Source organism: Panthera onca, chromosome B1 (genome assembly GCF_046562875.1).
Source record: "Panthera onca isolate mPanOnc1 chromosome B1, mPanOnc1 haplotype 2, whole genome shotgun sequence".
In the NCBI taxonomy this organism is placed as follows: Eukaryota; Metazoa; Chordata; class Mammalia; order Carnivora; family Felidae; genus Panthera; species Panthera onca.
Window position 1 is genome coordinate 65,417,130 of NC_138342.1, and position 16,719 is coordinate 65,433,848.

Here is a 16,719-nt window from a genome sequence, read left to right on the forward strand (position 1 = left end):
ACCATTTTCTTCTCTTTCACTGACAAATGATCTTGGAGGTAGTCAGGTGCTCCAGGACTAGAGGGTGAAGTAGGAAGTCCTGGGCTGGAGGAAACAAGACCTCCTCTAGTTAAAGATGCACAGTACTTTCTAACTAGCATGAAAAAATAACCAATTGTTTTCAGGGAAAATAGAGATATAATGCTGGATTAAAAAAATCTTTTATATAATTGGGATTGAAAAATGATATTGTGATTCAGTAAGCAGAGCCTATGTTGCACCTCTCTCATTTGGATCTATGTGGCTTGCGAAGAATATTTTTCATTAAAATCATATGTTAAAACACATTGAATTAAAGCCATAGTCTTGAATTGCTGTACCTCAAAGGTTCAAATCAAGTTAAAAAAAATAATCATGTTGCTCTCAATTAAAATAATACCAGTAGGGCACCTGGGTGGCTCAGTCAGTTAAGCGTCAGACTCTTGATTTTGGCTCAGGTCATGTTCTCTGCATTTTGAGATCGAGCCTCATGTTGGGCTCTGTGCTGAGCATGGGGCCTGCTCAGGATTCTCCCTCTCCCTCTCTCTCTGCCCCTCCCCTGTTCACATCCAATCTCTCTCTCTCTCTCAAAATAAGTTTTTTTTTTTTTTATTAAGACTTTAACAAAAAAAGTAAAATAATATCAGTGAGATCAAAATTATTTGAAGCAGTGATAAATAACAATTATTTAACACATTGTAAGTTACATTTTATCTTTTCAATTTCCAATTCATATATACTTATAATACATGTTATATATAATTAGATAATATGTATTGTATATAAGTATAAATTATATAATCTATTGTATTATGTATACATATATAAATAATATATTTACATTATAATTATATATAAATCTATTGATATTTCACGTTGATAATGAAAGACCATCTATGTAGGGGACAATCTGTGACAGAAAAGTAATAACAAAAAGATCCCTAAGTAGATGAATTAGGGTGTTGGGTTTACCTACAAGTAAAGGCAGTTATTATCCTTTTTTGAAAACTGACAAACCAAAACCCCTACAAATCTTATTGAAGACTTATAAGAAGGTGATTGCTTTCATTCAGCAAGAGAGATGCAAAGGGCATATCAAGATTAATTCTCCAACTATGAGTTTTGAAGTATTTCAAATACATATCAAGAGTTTGACAAATAGAGTTCCTTTATGGTATAATGTGTGTGGTCTCTATGAGACTTGGGGAATCAGATACCTAGGAGACTTCTAAAATTTCATTTTATGTCCACTGACACTCAATCATACCTCTTGCTCTCTTCTTCCATCATATCTGAATATAAACAAAAAATTTCAAGTGAGAGAAATTTCAAGCTAAAAACAAAAATGGATCACTAGGTAGATAGAAATATAGGTGCATGGTTGAGGAATACTTGAACACCCCCACCAAAGTCTCCATACCCTTTGAAACCAACCCTATTAATAAAAACTTATTTGAGCCCATATCCATGATATTATATCTTTATTTATAAATTGTGTAAAGTTACTATCGTACCAATATATAGTTTTCAATAATACTTACTAAAGTAAAATATTTTTATGTTTATAGCATATCCAATGTGACATTTTCCTTGTATTTTTAGCATTTTAATCTACCTTATCATCTTTCCCTATCTTTCATCAGGTGTGAGATGTAATTTTTGTTTACTGAACATTTTCAAGCTCTTACGACTTCCTAGGTACTATGCTAAGAGTTCTAGGTGATACATAGATAAAATGGACTTGTCCTGTCTCATCTAGTGTGTTCCTAGTGCCTGTGAAAAAGACGTACCCTAGCCAGAATAGCAATTTTTGAATTAATGGGGCATATGGTTCAATGTAGGCTGTGGTTTGTTACCTACTAGTCCTTCATCCAAATGCTAAGGTATAAAGTTGGAAATTTTATTATATATATATGCATAAAATGTATATGCATTAAATAGATATACTATAATATATAGCTATATATATAAATATGTATCTATATATATAAATATATATAGCTATATATATAGCATAGTATATATGTACTTTATAGCTATATAGTATATATAAAATATAATCCCTATTATATATTTATCTTTAAAAAAAATTTAACGTTTACTTATATTTGAGAGAGAGAGACCTAGCGCAAGCAAGGGAGGGGCAGAGAGAGAGGGAGACAGAATCTGAAGCAGGGTTCAGGCTCTGAGCTGTCAGCACAGAGCCTGAAGCCGGGCTGGAACTCACCAGCTGTGAGATCATGACGTGAGCCGAAGTTGGACACTTAACCAACTGAGCCACCGAGGCGCCCCTGTATATTTATCTTTTAAATTAAAAAAAAAAAAAACTGTTTATTTATTTTTGGAGAGAGCTCATGGGGGATTGGGGTGGGGGAGGGGCAATGAGAGGGAGACAGAGGATCTGGCTCTGCGCAGTTGAGCGTGACATGGGGCTCGAGCTCGAGAACCATGAGATCATGACCTGAACGGAAGTCAGACGCTTAACTGACTGAGCTACCGAGGCGCCCCTATTTTTCTTTTAATTTAAAGTGTTTCATTTCCATTACTAGTAGACAGTATCAATGCATATATTGTAAATGAGGAAACTGTAGTGTATTATTAGTTCTTAATCATAAGTAGATGTGAATATAAGACATATAAATTATTTAGATTTTCGGATAGGCTAAGAACAGGATTAAGAAGCAAAGTCTATTTGAGAACCCTGTGGCAAGCACTGTACTGAATTTTTCTATTGTGCACTTTCTCATCTTATCCTGAAAATACTTCATAAACTAAGTACTTTTCATTACTTTTAGCTTACCAATAAAACAAACAAACAAAAACAGGCTTTAAGAGAGATTCTGTGATTTATCCAATATGACAGTCACAAAAGGGTAGATCTCAGCTTAAAAGTCAGATCAAGATTAAAATTCAGATCATTCTGCATAATAGCTAACTCAATTCTAGATTGATTTTCCTACCTTCTTACTAATAAGGACGCTCCAGTGCTCCATCGAGATTAAAATCAACAGCATTTCAATATAGTTTATGGGGGCATGTTCGGATAAGTCACTTGTAAGTAAGCATTCTTGTGGTTTGCTTTATTATGAATTAGTGATAACATAGGCTATCAGCCCTGCCAAATTTTAATATACATTCAATAACTGTTTTTATAACAGTTAAACCTTTGTCTTGAAAAAATGTGAGTGGGTAATTGTCAAAAATATGAAATACAGCCAGCCAGACTAGAAGACTAATTGCTTAAACTTTTCCTGCAATTATATATATTTCCTTTATACAAGCACATAATACAAAATAGCACAGCACTAAAGTTGTGTCGCAGGTTAATCTATTTGTCTCTGATGAGAGATTTTAACCTTGCCCTAACTGCAGCATCTCTGTATGTCTTCTAACTTCTAGATAAAACTCCTTAAAGGAGATAATATTTTCTTAGGGAAACTTCATGGTCTCCCTCCTTGAAATATTCCTTGGCTCTGGAGACCGCATCCTGGGGTCAAGAGGTTGCCCCTGACCTCAATCCCCTCTGGGGTAACACATCAGCTAAACTCTTTAATGAGTGCCTCAGAAACGTAATCCTAATAAAGAGAGCCATATGGGAATGATAGATCCATTTTGCACAGAGACAGAGAGATGTGTTGAAAGCCTCAGTATCCACAGAATCCGTTAAATAATTCTTCACTAATTTTTATTGCTTTGTATCAGTCTTGTGCCAGATGCTGTAGTTTTCTACTCAATGTGTTGCAAAGTGATGACCGAAGCAGTTTTCTACGTGGACGGGAAAAGGTGCTGTATGTGGCAGTTATTTACATTTTGTGATATGGGGGATACGTACATCAAACATTTCATTGGTCTTTTGTGGACGGATGTTCTATTGTTTTACTTATATTGGTACAAATTGACTGCACAGTGATATAACATTGCTTTTCTGTACTTTTGATTTCTGTGTAAAGTCATTTTATAAAGAAGTTTATTTTACTGAATCAAAGACTACTGACCTGGGACACCTGGGTGGCTCGGTCTGACTTTGGCTCAGGTCATGAGCTGGGGGTTTGTGAGTTCAAGCTGACTGCTGTTAGCCTGTCAGCACAGAGCCCACTTCCGATCCTTGTCCCTCTCTCTCTCTGCACCTTCCTTGCTTGCGCTCTCCCCAAAATAAATAAATATTAAAAAAAAAAGACTACTGACCCTGCGACTGATTAAATAATATAATCGTTTAAAAATAAATGGTATTACATCTCTATTTTTGCAGCAAGGCAATAGTTTTACTGTAAAGAAGTAAAGTGGGCAGAAGAAACAATTGTCTGAGTAATCTATATTAAAGAACAGAAAACAAAAAGAAGAGAAAAGGAATGTTTTATCAGAGATGATTATACATTAATAGAAAGTAGATTTTGATAAAAATGAAAAATCCAGATACTTGTCTAAGTTCTTACATCTGGTAATAATACATTCAGCTGTTTCATTTAATGCTAAAATATTGTGAATTAGTATTTAAAAAGAATTACTAAGAAGTAAAACTATTTCTATTTGAGATGACATGATATTGTATATAGAAAACACTAAGGAATCCACCAAGGAACTATTAGAACTAATGAACAAATTCCACCAGGTTGTGGCAACAAGATCAAGATATAAAAGTCAACATATTGTATGCATATATAAGAGTTTATATTCTACTATATATACTTTTGCAGTGACCAATTCAAAAAAATAAGATCAAGAAAACAGTTTCATTCAAAATAGCATCAAAAATAATAAAATCCTGGGGCACCTGGGTGGCTCAGTCGCTTGAGTGTCCAACTCGATTTTGGCTCAGGTCATGATCTCAGGGTCATGTGACTGAGCCCTTCATCGGGCTCCTTGTTGGATTGACCGTGGAGCTTGCTTAAGATATTCTCTCTCTCTCTCTCTCTCTCTGTCTCTCTCTCTCTCTCTCTCTCAAATAAATAAATAAATAAATAATAAAAAATGTTAAGAATAAAATGCTTAGGAATGAGTTTAGCAAAATATATGCAAAACTAATACTCTGAAAACTACAAAATATTCTAAAAAGAAACTAATGAATTAAGTAAAGAGAAAGACATCTTGTGTTCATGAACTGGAAAAGTTAATATTACTAATATGGCAATACTTCCCTAACTGATCTATAAATTCAGCACAATCCCTATCAGAATCCCAGCTGGCTTCTTTGTAGAAACTGGCATTGTGATCCCCAAATGCATATATAAAAGCCAAATATCCAAAATAGCCAAGGCATATTAGGGGAAGAAAAAGTTGCAGGACTTACATTTCTCAATTTTAAAACCAACTACAAAACGAAAGTAATTGCGACAACATAGTATTGGCATAAAGATAGGCATATAGATCTATCAATAGAATTGGAAGTCTAGAAATCAGCCCACATATCTATGGTCAATTGTTTTTCAGTGAGTGTTCCAACACTATTCAATATGGGAAAAAGAGTATTTTTGCTAAATGGCACTAAAACAACTCTATATCCACCTTGAACAGAATGAAGTTGGACTACTACTTCAATATTGCATGTGAAAATTAATTTGAAATATATTAAAGACCAAAGTATAAAAGCTAAAACTGGGGTGCATGGGTGGTTCACTTGGTTGAGCATCTGACTCTTGATTTCAGCTCAGGTCACGATCCCAGGATCATGGAACTGAGCCCCATGTCAGGCTCTGTGCTGAGTGTGGAGCCTGCTTAAGAGTCTCTCTCTCTCTCTCTCTCTCTCTCTCTCTCTCTCTCTCTCCCCCTCTCTCTCTCTCCCTCCCTCCCTCCCTCCCTTTGTCCCTCTCCTCCACTCATGTGTGTGCTTTCTCTTTCTCTCTTTCTCAAATATATTTTTAAAAAAGCTAAAACTATAAAACTCTTAGAAGAAAACATAGGGATAAATCTTCATGATCTTGGATTTGACAATGGTTTTTTACACTTCAAAAACATAAGCAACAAAAGAAAAATATTAAATAGACTTTACCAAAATTAAATTTTTTTGTGCTTCAGAGGACAGTCTCAAAAGGGTGAAAAGACAACTCTTGTTAATAAAAGAAATTATCTACAAATCATACATCTGCTAAGGGGATGGTATCTGGAATATAGGAAAGACTCCTACAGTTCAATACTGAAAAGATAAACCATTTACGAAATGGGCAAACAGTCAGATAATGACAAGTCTTGGTGGGAATGTAAAGAAATTTGAATCCTCATTACATAGGTGGTAGGAATGTGAAATGGTACAACCATTTTGGGAAGCAACGTGGCAATTCTTCAAAAAGTTAAACATGGGGCTGTCATTTGACCCAAGAATTCCACACCTAGGTATATATTCAGGAGAAATAAAGACATACACATGTAAAGATACGTACACTAATTTTCACAGAAGCATTATTCATAATAGCCAAAGGGTGAAAACAACCTAAATGTCCATCAACTAATGAGTGGATAAACAAAATGTGATTTAATACATATAGTGGAATATTATTCAGTCAATAATAAATATGAATTACTGATACATGCTATAATATAAATGAACCATAATAATTTTATACTAAGAGAAAAATCAATCACAAAATATCACATATTATGAGATTCCATTCATATAAAATATTCAGAATGGGTAAATTTACAGAGATAGAAAGTAAATTAGTAGTTTCCTATGACAGGGTTCAGAGTCTAGGTGGGTGGGGTGATAACTAAAGGCTATAGGATTTCTTTTGGGAGTGATAATGATGCTTTGAAACTGATTGTGTTGATTGGTTGTACAACTCTGTGAATATACTAAAATCCATTGTTATACACTCTAAGTTTGTGAATTGTATGATACATGAATTGTATTTCAGTAAAGCTGTTACCAAAAAAGAAGGTACTATTTTGTAAGCAACAATCACATACTTTTAATAGTATGCATCTAGCCTTTTCAACATGGATTTTCCAGTTATATTTGTGCAAAATAAGGAAAAGTTTTGACTGTTTTTTGAAGAGAACTTTATTTGGTTTGGATGAATAAACATCCAATATACTTTCCAAGTACAGATTGATTTAAACTTTGGGCTGTCCCTTATTAGCATTGTGAAGTGAATGGTCGCAAAGGTCAAGGGATGTGAAATTGGAGAACAAATTCTTTAGACATTTTTCTTTCTTAAACAGGTGCACCCTATCTAGAGAAACAGTTGGTGTAACCCTTATATCCATTTTTTTTGTTGTTGATATCTCAGTAGAAAGTACTATTTTCAGAAAGTATTGTCTTGCCAGTGAGTTATACATTTACAACCTATCATTCTTGCCCAGCTATGAAAATAATCTTAGGGCATCACACCAGAATCCTGAAGAGCTGGTGCAGGAGCCAATTGTGTTTGCCTCTTGTCTCTCTTTTGCCTCTGAGCCTTTCTACTTAATACATCTGAAAAATGTATTAGTCACAGTGGTTTTGTGTTCTGCTTTCGTGAAGCTCTAAGTGAGCTGTTGCACTTCCGAACTAAAATTTCCCTGCTCTCTGCCATCTTTCACCCTGTGCTTTTCCAGACCTAAAATGTCAAAGTATCAAGCAGATGGAATTACATTTGGAACATTGGTTTTGTAGAGAATGACTCCATGCTTTTAGCCGATCTGTAGTTGTATTATTTTTTTTAAACAATGGACTGCTAATAAAAGACTTACTGAATCCAGTCCTCTGTCTCAAGTAACTACCGTATTTAGATAAAATGTTTGATACTATAAAATAAAATCAGCACAGGCCATTTGCTGAGGGAACCAGGAAGTGATAGTAGGCCAGATTTTTGTCCAATAATTCGCTAGAAGAAAGAGGTTTTAGGTACACTTGGATATGCTTCAATATCTTTTTTGTGTGCATTTGGGCTAAAGAAGCTAAAATACTTCTTCTAGCCCCTTTTAAGCAGACGGTTAGCATGGCTTCCTTTTTGCCAGGGTCATTTTGTTATACCCCTTAAAAGGATTGGAACTATGGTGTTGTTCTTCTTAACTAGAAGTGCACAAAGACATATTCCTGTGATTGGGAGAAGAGTCTTTTTGCTTTCCCCTGTCCCTTCACATATTGGCTTTTGGACCTATGAGGCTATGATTACGTCTTAATGCATTGTTGAATATGGCTGGGGAAAACACAGGGATAGGTACTGCAAAACAACTTACGGGGAATCAGGAGTCTCCTGGCTCTCTCACTTTCTTTAGTTTTGGCTAATAATTTCATCATTCAGTACATATTTATATGCTGCTACTAGGTACAAGATACTATCTAGATATTGAAACTCATTCAATTTCACTCTTCTCCGAAAAATGAAACATGATCTTTAAGCTGTAAACTTGATTATTCTATGATCCAAAGAGCAGAGGTGAACACATTTGACCTTTCTTCCAAAGAAATCACAATTTTTACCCATACTTACACACTTAATACAGTGCTTTCTCATTCACTGAGATGTTCCCTATTTTTCTAGGTGGTGTTAATAAAGTCTTGTACATGTCTTGAACTAAACTGAAAGTCACTCTAAATGAACATTGTGCACATGTATTTATAACACTAGGGTAATGTCACTGGTGGGGGGATGGGAAGGAAGAGGCTATATTTCCATATTTTTAAGGGCACCTGCCTTTTCTTGCCCTGCCCCTCCCAATTTGAGGAGTTAAGTGGCCAAAAGAACATGTTCATCCAGACCTGGATCCCTTCCTTTTAGCTACCTAGGATTCCAGAATTTCCTGTTAACAGGGCCCCCACACTGCAGGTGTATGGGGTGGTCAGGCTGGTCTTGGAGCCAGATGAAACCTTCAGGTTGGGGTGTCCTCATGTGTGTGCATCAGGAATATGAGGAGAAGGGAGAGTGGACTCCAGGCCATCCGAATTTTGAGGCTGGGACTGGGAGTACATATGAACTATTCTTTATAAGACATCCTCCTATGTGTATATTTCCATGGTTTCTTCCTGTGTTCTGCAAGGAACACACATCTTTAGAACAAATTAACTGTAAACCTTGCCAAAATGGTAAAGTTGATTAAGATCTCCCCTTAACCTCTCCTTTATTCATCTCTTAATATTGGTGATTTCTTCCCAGTATATCCCCATGTTTGTTATAGGCCATTCTTAGTCCTCCTGCAGCCATGGGCTACCTCACCTGGACCGGACCCTCTCCTTCGATGCACCTCATCCCTGCTGACCCCAAATCAACATGGCTAGGACTCCCTTTATTCCAGAAAGTGCTGTGCTTCTGTAAGTAGCTTACGTACTTAATTAAACGAATTTTGATGATTTATTTACCAATTAATGTATTCTTTTTTCCAGGCAACAGAAGGCTTAATCTTGTTAAAATCTACTTCTGCTCAGAAGGCATGTGTAAGGAAAGCAACCTCCACAGTGAAACAAAAACTCAGTACATCCCAGATTTTAGGAATTTGAATCATCTGGTGAGGATCAGTCTTGATACTGTTCCCTGGGTCCATTTGGATTTTTCTCATTCTGTTTAGTTTCTATCACTTCTGTTACCATCACCCCTGGGCCAGTCTCCCCTGGTGCACGTACAGTCTCTTGTTAGTGAGAGGAAAACTTTCATAAATACTTACTTCTTTCTCAGTACTAAAACAGAATAAAGGGGAGACAGATTACAAGAAACGTAAAAATCTTGTTTACCGATCACCATCTGTTCTGCTATAACACAATTGTTGAAATCTTAAGAAACCTTGAGTTCTCAATAATCACGTAGGAAAACAATTATTTCAATAGAAAAAGGTAGGAATGGCAGTTAGGAGGATACAGATTCTGAAAACAAAGTTATCTTAAAGAGCAACACTTATGATCCTTGGCTGGAATTTCAGGTAGGCTGCCAGGGGAGTTCTTGTCTGGCAGGCCTGATGCCCTTCCCACCACACCATATCATGGCCTTTGCCTGTGGGGAAAGTTGTTTCTTCAGGGCACTGCTGGCAGACGAAGAAGCAGCCCTTGGATCCTGCTTTCAAGCTGGGGAGACTCAGGCAGGAGCGCCACCCACAGGAGGTTGGGCTAAATGCATAATTCTGGGAAAGATGAAGCAACGTAGAAGAAAAATCCAGGCCGGAAGCGATGGTCAAGGTCGTACTGGAAAAACAGGGTAAAATATCTGGCAGAAAGGCCAAGTTAGATTGTAAATTGAAGAATGACAAATGTCATCAGTAATAAAAAGGTTAGAAACTGATCGGAACATAGTGTATAAATCAGGGCAATTGGTTCTGGACCAAGAACCTGAACAGTGATTGGAAGCAGCTGTCATCTGATGTCTTCAGTGCCTCATGGATTTAAGGGCTCATGACTTAAAATGAAAAGTAGAAAACATGGTCCCTGTTTTATGTAGCTCATACCTCTCAATTAACTTCCCTGTTTAAGTATGACTTGAAGGAAGCTACAATTTATTACCAGCATCTCTCAATAGATAAAGTAAGATACAAAGGAGTTACAGGATTTGATAATGGTTCCCAATTAAACAGACACAACCAGACCTTGACTTTTCTAAAATCCAAATCAGCATTGTGTTATTATGTGTTGGCTTCTCAGGAAAATTGTCTTAAATAGTTTTTCTTGACCTATCAAATGGCTTAATTACTCTTTTTCTGTTAGTATCCAAAGACCTATATAAAAATTGCATTAGCCTAAAAAAGCTATTAATTAAGGTTGGTTAACATGTGGAGGAACAAATTGGTTATGTAATCATGTATACTATAATGGTCAATAAATTATATAGGTCTGTAATAAACAGTGTTCAAGTATTTTATAAAAATAACAGTTTACTCTTGAATAATTACGCAGGCCAAACTTCCAGAAATCAGTAGGAGTTTAAATTTTATTTTGAAATTACTTAGGTTATTTTTAGTCTCTTCTAAATTAGAAATTAGATCCCCTTCTGTGTATTAGTAATTATTTGGAAACTTCGAGTGATCTAATTTAATCAAAATAATTGCCAATACTGTTATTGTTCTTGATAGCTCCCAGTGCAGTAATGCTTCAAGGCAAATACTAGATTTTTTTTTAATTTTTTTTAATGTTTATTTATTTTTGAGACAGAGAGAGACAGAGCATGAATGGGGGAGGGGCAGAGAGAGAGGGAGACACAGAATCGGAAGCAGGCTCCAGGCTCTGAGCCATCAGCCCAGAGCCTGACGCGGGGCTCGAACTCACGAACGGTGAGATCGCGACCTGAGCTGAAGTCGGACGCTCAACCGATTGGGCCACCCAGGCGCCCCAATACTAGATTTTTAATTGAAGTAAAGGACAATATCCTTAAAATATATTTTAAGAAAATTTAGGAATTTACATTACATGTACACTCTTTCTGGAATACATAATCTACTGGGAAACGTTATGAAGAGTAAAAACCTGTTTTTCTCTCTAGAACAGTTATCAGGAGAGGCTTTCAGAGTACTTTGCAATCAATTTTTATTATCAGTCCTTTATAAAACCCCTCAAAATCCAATAATTGACTCATAAACCAAATAGTAAATGGAAAGAGGAAACATTAAGAAGCATGGTTCATTATGTATGGCATCAAAAGCAGAGGCCTGAATTATGATTAATGCATTTGGTTATGGATAAGCATGCACATAGAGCCACATTTTCAAGTTTTGATTTTTTTTAACTTTTTTTTTTGAGAGAGAGAGAGAGAAAGAGAGAGTGCATATTAGAGCAGGAGCAGGAGAAGGGAGGGGCAGAGGGAAAGAGAGAGAGAGAATCCCAAGCAGGGCTCAGTCCCGTGACCATGTATGTGTTCATTACCTGAGGTGAAATCAAGAGTCAGATGCTTAACTGACTGAGCCACGCAGGTGCCCCTCAAGTTTTGGTCTTTACTAAAACTTTAATTTTATCAGACTCAGTCACAGCCATTTCAGTTGTGTTGCTATCATTACCTCCTCTGTTTCGATGTTCTATAGTGCAGATCAGAGACATTAACACTGATGTGCCCTGGGAGAAAACAATTTTCAAAGAAATTTGAAACTCTGAGGATAGCAACAATTTTGAAAAAATAAAAAAGATGTGTGTCGCAGACTGTGAGTCTAGAGTTCTCTCTTGTCCAGCAAAAGGGTAGATGCAGAATTGAATGCAAAAGAGGCTAATGTCTGGGAGGAGGCAAGAGACCCAAAGAGGGGTTTTGTCTCCATATTTAATGAGCTCTCAAGATATTACCCATGTGAAGAAAACAAGATCTTACACACATGAACGTGGAGAAAACAATCAGACAGTAATCATTAACTTGTGTGTGTAAGAAGCAAAGGGTCTGGGGGAGGCAACTGGAGTTTGTGATATTGGCATCACATGGAAATTAATTTCCTGCAGGTGATATAACAAGTTAGTTGTGATCCTATTACAATATCTCGCTAGCTAAGCTCTGGTACTTTTGCCTCTTGGTGGCGACTTTCCACCCTAAGCTTTTTTCTAACCCATTTATGTAAGTTGCACCTATTTCCCCACAGATGTGGGCCAGTAATTATATATTAGAATATTCACCTGATAGTAGATATTCTGCATGGACATGGAAAAGGAGAAGTTTTCGGAGAAAGTTAAAAAAAAACCCTGATAAGTAAAAATGTTAATGAGGTCCTGATAGAAAAGACAACACGGGGGGATGCTTTAGTATGGTCACATAAGTACACCTTTGTGTTCTGTCCATTAAATTAAGTGTGCATTTAAAATATTTACTGCTGAAACACTGTAGTTGCCAGAAATATTCACTCTTGGTTATTGAAATCAATACTTTTGTGTTCCTTTGGCTAATGTTAACATCATTTTGGCAAATGACACTAGTGCCCATTTATAAAATCTTTTAACTTTTCTTCAAAAATATATTCTAAGATGGTAAAATATTGACTGTTCAGATTACTTGGCGAGGGTTAGCTCTAGTGATATCTGCATTTTCCTAAAAATAATATTCATTTTACCTGTTTTTATATTTAAAAGTGAAACTGCTAGGTAGAGATGGATAAATGGGTAGATGGGGAGTGTGTCAAGGGGTTGGAAAGACAGGGAGAGGAAGGTGACAATTTTGAATGGAAAAAAGATGTGAAATAGACATTTGTTTTTTTCGAACAAGAGATCAGACACACTGAGACAATATGGTCATCTTGCCAAGCACGTTGTTATTTGCAGTCATTTAATACAGTATGTGTTTTCTTCCATCAAAGTGCATTATAGGATAATGACTCCACTGTTCCCCTTTCTTCTCAGAGACTTCCTCCAGATTAGATGTAAACGCTTAATGAACGCGTACGTTATAACAGAATATTACAGAATTTTGAAGCTAGATGTGATCGCAGAGATCATCCAACCTAAACTCATTCTTTTAGAGAAGACAAAATGATTTTCTGATTTCTTAAGATGCAACATGCTTGCATTCTTTCTGTTAAGTCTGTCCTTCCCACATAGAAAACTTTTTTTTTACCCCATTCCATGTTGTACCTTGCAAACATTTTTATCATAACTTCTATAAAGTTTTATTTTCTCATTTATTTACAAAGTTGTTTCCCCAAACCTGCTTAGTTTGTCTTATTTTTCTTCACTCAATCAACTACCAGTTCACGCCTTTTGTGTCTCCTGTCCCAAAATGTCAATATCCTTGAAGATAAAAAGGACCAGACTTTATTTTTGATTGTACTTTCAGGGCCTACGTAGCACAGAGCTTGATTTGGTTATGTTAAATTATTGCTGGGTGAGTAAGTTTTACCTTTGCTTTGATAAGTAAGAGTCAGTGGGAGAGATGGCTCAAAATGTCTTTTATTGCAATTACTGTGCTTAATTTATCTGCAGTCAGAGAATGTTTGAGATCCTGGAGAATCAAAGCCAAGTACAATGAGTTAATTAGCTCTTAATGGAATTGGCATCTCTTCCTTTAATGCTTCTTCTAGAGAGGCTAGTGAAGTATAGTGATCTTCCTTCCAGACCCTTTTTATATTGGCTTAGTTGTAACAGGTTGTGTTATTACCATGGCTGCAAAAATACTTGAATATCTAATGAGCTCTGACATTGTACTCAGAGGCTAGAAAGAAGACAGTGGTTTAAAATAGATCCAGCCTCTCCTCTTAGGAATTCTATAGAGGTCACTGCGTATTTTAGAGGGGCTAAATATACTCCTCAGAGAGGCAGCCTGTTTCCACCTTGTATCTGGGGTTTTAAAGATGTCACTTTTTATTTTCTTCTGAAATTTCATCTGAATTTTTTATCTTCAAGTCGGTGCCTCATTATTTGAATTTATTAAGTATCAGCAAGTTTTCATTAAAAACCAACCACATTGATGTGTTTCTTATTTTAAGCCGATGTAAGTTTGATTGAAAATGAAAATCTTTTTTAATCTTACTCAGGTGTAAAAAGTAGGTATTAAACTTGAACTCAGTTACTGCTCTATAGAATTCCTTCCCCCAAGGTTTCTTGAATCTGTCTTTCCTACACTTACTTTCCAACTCCGACTCCCTTCCTTCCTCTCTTCTAGATCTAAGAGGTCTTTCTGCCAACCTTCCAGTCATTTGCTGCTGTCAGGATAATCTTTCCAAAGTACAATTCTGATTAGCATTTCTTTCCAAACATTTCTTTTGATTCTCCTTTACTTGGACAATACAGTTGGAGTTTATTAAATTGACAAATCTCAACATGGTCAGCTTCTGACCATGTCACATGGACATTTATGCAGAGTCCCATATTCCTATCTCAATACTTCAAATTTACTACAAAGGCCATGTTATGCTTTAAACTTTTGTTGAATCTTCCAGTTAGAAGTGACTTTTAGCTGCTCTGGATTTGCATAGTGCTTCAAAAATATCATTTGTCTTACGTTATTATTATGCTAGTAATGTAAAGCACCTTTCTAAAACTTGGGTGCTAACATTTAGGTTGTTTATAGTTCTCACACTGAGTGTATTGCCTTTTACTTGGTAGTTTCCAGAAGTGAATGAGTAAAACATACAGGAAACTTTTATTCAGCAAATGGTTTTTTATGCAACTTAAAAAATTTTTTTTAATGTTTATTTATTTTTGAAGGAGAGAGAGACAGAGCGCTAGTGGGGGAGGGGCAGAGAGATAGGAAGACACAGAATTTGAAGCAGGCCCCAGGCTCTGAGCTGTCAGCACAGAGTCCAACATGGTGCTCGAACTCACAAACTGTGAGATCATGACCTGAGCCAAAGTCGGATGCTTAACCAACTAAGCCACCCAGGTGCCCCTATTCAGCAAATGTTTTGAAGACCCAGTATATTTCAGGTGCCATGTCAGATGCTGAGAAAATGGAGGTGAACAGGGATGATAAAGTCTTTGCCTTCATGTGTATAGATTCTTTTTTGTAAATATTTTATTTTTTTAACGTTTATTCATTTTTTGATAGAGACAGAGCATGAGTGGGGGAGGGGCAGAGAGAGAGGGAGACACAGAATCCGAAGCAGGTTCCTTGCTCCAAACTGACAGCACAGAGCCTGACGCGGGGCTCGAACTCACGGACCGTGAGATCATGACCTGAGCTGAAGTCGGATGCTCAACCAACCGAGCCACCCAGGCGCCCCTCATGTGTATAGATTCTAACAAGGAGTATAGACATTTTGCAAATACCTTATAATTGAGATGTTCATAACAATGAGGGGAATAGAAACTGCTCTGGGAATATGTAAGAGAAGATCAATTACTACATCTCTATACTTCTATCTATACCAATATCTGTAAAATGGAACTAATTAGTTAAAAGAATGTGTACTTTGAAAGAATGTTCTAGGTAGAGGCAACAGCATATTTAAAGATCCAGTGACAAAAGAAATTGTGGCTTCTTTAAAAACTGAAGGCAGTCCAGTGTAGTTGGAAAATGTCATGGGTGAGACGGAGGGGTCAGAGGAGAGTCAGAATGTGGAGGGCCTCGTAAGCTATGTTTTAAAAAAATATTATTCTAAGGGCTATGGGAAGACAATGGAAGTTGTCAGAGGAACATGATGAAATAACATCAGTGTTTTTAAACAATCACTGATTACACTGGGACGAGTAGAATGGAGCCAGTGGGGTATAAGGAAACCAGGAAAGAGGCTATTTTGGGAGTGTTGGTGTCAGTCTCTGGCTTAGTCAAGGAAGCAATGGCAATGAGACTGGGAAGAAATCGAAGCCTACAAGAGATATACTTGGGAGACTAAAATAATAGGTTGCATATTTCAGGGGTGAAGGAGAGGCAAGGGTCATGACTGTCTTCCCAATTTTTTCCAAGAACCACCAAAAGAAGGGGAGGCTGTATGTTGACAGAGGGAACCCTGGGGTAGGAGCAAGATGAGGAGCAGGGGAAGAGAAACAAGCCAATTTTATACACGTTATACATCCAGTGGTATCTGGTAAGAAGTTCGATGTTTCATTGGAGCTCAAGAAGGTAACCCAGCTAGTTCTAGACTTGGGAACCATATGCATGTAGGCCAGAAGTAAAATTATGGACCTGGGTGTGATCTCAAAGTGAGACAGTAAAGAGGCAGGAAAAAGGCCTGGTAGAGAACCCTGAGACATTCTAAATTTTTAAAAAGTAGTTAAGTGGGGGGCGCCTGGGTGGTTTAGTCGGTTAAGCGTCCGACTTTGGCTCAGGTCATGATCTCACGGTCCGTGAGTTCGAGCCCCGCGTCGGGCTCTGTGCTGACAGCTCAGAGCCTGGAGCCTGCTTCCGGTTCTGTGTCTCCCTCTCTCTCTGCCCCTCCCCCGTTCATGCTCTGTCTCTCTCTGTC

General features: G+C 37.0%; 1 long non-coding RNA gene across 3 annotated transcripts in view; it reads right to left on the reverse strand.

Moving 5' to 3' along the window:
• LOC132693304 (uncharacterized) overlaps positions 1-16,719 on the reverse strand; it is a 32,377-nt gene that overhangs the window by 9,775 nt on the left and 5,883 nt on the right. The window contains exon 5 of one of the 3 annotated variants that reach the window (XR_013555230.2): positions 9,146-9,607. The exons of the other annotated variants lie outside the window; for them this stretch is intronic. This is a non-coding gene — a long non-coding RNA (uncharacterized LOC132693304). Of the gene's footprint in view, positions 1-9,145; positions 9,608-16,719 lie in introns of those variants that run through there. 3 annotated transcript variants of the gene reach the window in all.